This window comes from Neophocaena asiaeorientalis, unplaced genomic scaffold (genome assembly GCF_003031525.2).
Source record: "Neophocaena asiaeorientalis asiaeorientalis breed wild unplaced genomic scaffold, Neophocaena_asiaeorientalis_V1.1 scaffold43, whole genome shotgun sequence".
NCBI classification, from domain to species: Eukaryota; Metazoa; Chordata; class Mammalia; order Artiodactyla; family Phocoenidae; genus Neophocaena; species Neophocaena asiaeorientalis.
The window spans coordinates 3790403-3794257 of record NW_020173674.1 but is presented as its reverse complement, the minus strand read 5'-3'; the positions used below and the strand labels follow the sequence as shown (position 1 = coordinate 3794257).

General features: G+C 52.2%; 1 protein-coding gene across 1 annotated transcript in view; it reads right to left on the bottom strand.

The window, feature by feature from the left end:
* Positions 1-3855, bottom strand: part of FGF19 (fibroblast growth factor 19) — a 9614-nt gene that overhangs the window by 5171 nt on the left and 588 nt on the right. The window lies entirely within an intron of this gene.

Genomic DNA, 3855 nt, shown 5'->3' with positions numbered 1-3855 from the left:
GGGGGGGGGGACAGGCACCAGCTGGGGAAATTGGGGCCACTCAATGCAATGGCTCCCGCAAACTGGATGGCTGTTCTGATGAGGCTCGGAAAAAGGAGACCGCGTCCAGAGAACGCCCGGCGGGAAAAAGAGGGGTCCTCCTAGGGGGCTTTTGGTTCAACACTGATTCTTTCTCATTGTTCCTCCAGCCCCTCCGCCCCCAACTCTGGGTGAGGGGCCCCAGGAGGCTGGTTTTGGGGAAAAGCCACACTGGCTGAGCTCAGGGGCGACGGGAGGGCAAACAGGGGAGACAAGGGAGAAAGCAATGCCAGACCTAATGAATTTCAATGAGCAAAGGCCATGTTCATACCCCAGTCGGTGACTGGCGTTAATGACGGAGCGTGCAGAAAATGTCACCAGGAAAGTCTTTACAAAAAGACATCATCTCGAAAGCTTTATAGGCCGGGGACCCCCACGCTGAGTGTCTTGGTTCAGAAAGCCGCGGCTTCTGTTAAATCTAATTACTTCCCCCCTGTGGCTTTAAATCGACAGCGGCCCCTATTAAACTTAATTACCCTCCCCTGCAGCTTTCGTTTTAAAGATCCTGGATAAATGCGGGGCATTGAGGAGGGTGACAGAGGCTGCACTGGGGGCCGTGCCCCAAATTGGGCTGGGGGAGGACGGGGCGGCCTCTGGTTCCACCCGCACCCCTCCGCTGCCCCTCCTAAGGCCATGGTGGGAAAAGAGAGGCCACCGTGAGCCAGGAGCTCAGGAAGCTGGGAAAGAGGCAGCTTCCGACGCCCAGGCCCTGTTCTAAGCGTGTGATGGGTGCTCTCCCCCCCACGGTATTCTGCCCTCTCCCACTGAACAGAGAGGGGGCCCCAGAAAAGTGTCACAGTGACCCAAGGCTGCACAGCCTGTAAGTGGTGAACCTGGAATTTGAACCCAGGCCGTCGGGCTTATAAATCTAGGCCAAGCTGCATTTCAGGGAGACAGTGTGGCCTCCTAGCAGGGGCGCGGGTCCCAGCGTCAGACCCTCTGCAGCACAGATCACGCCCCGCTGCTCCCTGGACAGCTCATGAGCCAGCTGGGCCTCTTGCCTCCTCCTGCCTGCTTTCAGCCTTGTCCTGGGTCATACGGGAGAATGGACAGATAGTGCCCGGGATATTGTTCATGGAGACGGACAGCCATCGCCTGAGGAGCTGCTGTGTACGTGACAGTTCATGGTCAGAGCAATGGTCTGCGAGTTTCGGTGGTTAATCTGTTAACCAGCCCAGACTCGGCCAGACCTCCAGCCAGGGTTTGCACCCAAGCGGTGGGGCGCAGAGTCGGGGCTGGTTCGCTGGTACCCTGGGTCCGTGTGGTGGCAGGAAGCCAAAAAGGGCCGAGGAGAGGCGACGCTTGCCAGCAGGGGGCGCTGCCGCTAACGGTGGGGGCTCTCCAGGTGAGAGCGGTGATGGCACCGGAGGTGAGGACCAGCCAGCTCCCGAGCTGCTCAAGGCAGACCCCGACCCCTGCAACCCCCAGTGTGCTGGGTGGGGCTGATTTCCAGCGTTCGGGCTGCACTTGATTTGGTCCAGGTGGCTGAGCCATCTGACTCACCCTGGTGAGTGGAGCGGGCAATGCAAGCAAGGTCCAATCATCCCCACACTCTCTCGACCCACGCAGGGCCCCAGGGGTCTCAGGCCCAGATGGCCAGCAGGGCTTGGCGTGGCGGCTTTGTTCTGGGTCTGATGTTAGCTGGGATCTTTTTTAACTGCCCTAAACACTTCTCCTGGGGTCTCCCTCCTGCATCTGAGCTTGTTGGTGTCGTTCTTCTGATCGTGGTCAGTTTCCATTGTTTCTAAACCCACATCCCAACAGCTAAGAAAATCTCTTTAGCTTGACTTCCAGGCTTAGCATTGTGGAAGTAATCCCTTTTCTTTTCACTTTACAGTTAGAAATTTACGTTACAATGTCAAAAGTGCCTTCTTAAATACACAAGCAATTCTCTGGGCCCATCCCAAATCCCCCGCCCCCGCCCCTTAGTTGAGAAGTACTTTGTAATTACAGAAACTTTCGGGTGTTGGTAAAAATCTTCATCAGAAAAAAATAGGAACTTTGGGGAGAGAAAGGACGGTGAAGACTTGGATGCGGGTGGCAGGGGCGGGGGACAAGCCACACAGCCGGTTCTTGGCCTCGCTGAGACTGGAACTCGGGGTGGGAGGGGGGCACCTGAGTCTCAGCCTCATATTTTTGCTAGAATCTACTAGAACATGCATCCTTTTCCCCAAAGCGTTCTGCTTCACCAAAGCCCCTTTTCCCCCCTATTAGGATCATTGTTCTAAAAACAGGGCATCCTGCCAGCCTAGAAAAGAGAAGTCTTCTCTGAGCCTCAGTTTCCTTATTTGTGAAACAGAAAAAGGAAAGTTTTTAAACTCCAAAAGAGTACATGTGAGAATTAACTCACATTAGAGATAAAAGATATCTCTATCAAACACGGGATCCATATTTACACAGAGACCGCCTGGCAAATGTAGGTGTATAACAGACGGGCTATATTTGCTACATTTATTACTTATTTTATTTTATTTTTATTTTTAAATTAATTAATTTTTGGGGGGGACTGCGTTGGGTCTTCGCTGATGTGCGCGGGCTTTCTCTAGTTGCGGCGAGCGGGGGTTGCTCTTCGTTGCGGTGCATGGGCTGATCATCGTGGTGGCTTCTCCTGTTGTGGAGCACAGGCTCTAGGTGCATGGGCTTCAGGAATTGTGGCACATGGGCTCGGTAGTTGTGGCTCACGGGCTCGGTAGTTCTGGCACAGGGGCTCAGATCTTCCCCGACCAGGGATCGAACCCGTGTCCCCTGCATTGGCAGGCCGATTCTTAACAATTGCACCACCAGGGAAGTCCCTATTATTTATTTTAAAATGTAATGGTACTGAAGAATTGAAATAAAAATATTATTTAAAAAATCCAAAAAAAAATGTAATGGTAACCTTAAAGAAAAGACCAGTCTAACCTACGGTGACAAATCCTGGCTGGTGGTTGCCCAAGGGTGGGAGAGGGGGTGGGGATCTACTGGAAAGGCCCAGAGGATGCTTTCTGGGATGGTGGGAATGTTCTTTTTCTTGATTGCTGTGAATAATAACAGGCAATGACATTTGTCCAAACTCCTTGAACGGTGCCCTTAAAATTAGACAGCATTTTATTGTAAATTATGCCTCAGTAAAGTTGATTTTGAACATTTTCAGTGCAAAAGTCATCCTTGTTCCTGGTTGAAAATTTGGAAAATACAGGAGAGCACAAAGGACAGTTCTGAAACCTGTAACATCGTGACTGCATTACGAGTCACTGTTTCTATTTGGGTGAATTTCTTCCTCAGACTTTTGAAAGTGTGTTCATATATTTTTTTTAAGTATTTGAATTGTATACTCCTGTTGCCCCACCTACTGTAAACATTTCCCGTGGCATTAAATATCCTTCAGGCGACCTCTCTAGGTGCCAGCAGATCTGAGTGGTGTACCGTGGGGTGTGCAATCTGTCCCCTGTTGCTGTATATTTATCTTGTTTCCAATTTCCCAGTCCACGTCAACCAGGGGAGGACATCTGTGGAGGCACATCTCACACCTGCCCACTCTCGGAAGGGGGATTACTGAGCCCGTGGTCTCTCTTCCCATGTGCGTTCCATCAGCGTGAGGCCGCTAGATCAGGGCAGGCTGGAGCGGCGTTCTCCTGGAATTCGGGAGCTACTCTGTCCTGTCTACACTGAGGGAGGTACAGCTTCCTCCAGACATCATCGGGCGAGTCTGACACGGTGTTTAAGTCACGGTCACCACCAGCCATCACCCAGGTGGCACAGCAGCCGGGACTGGCAGCCTCTCTTGCTGTTGATTCA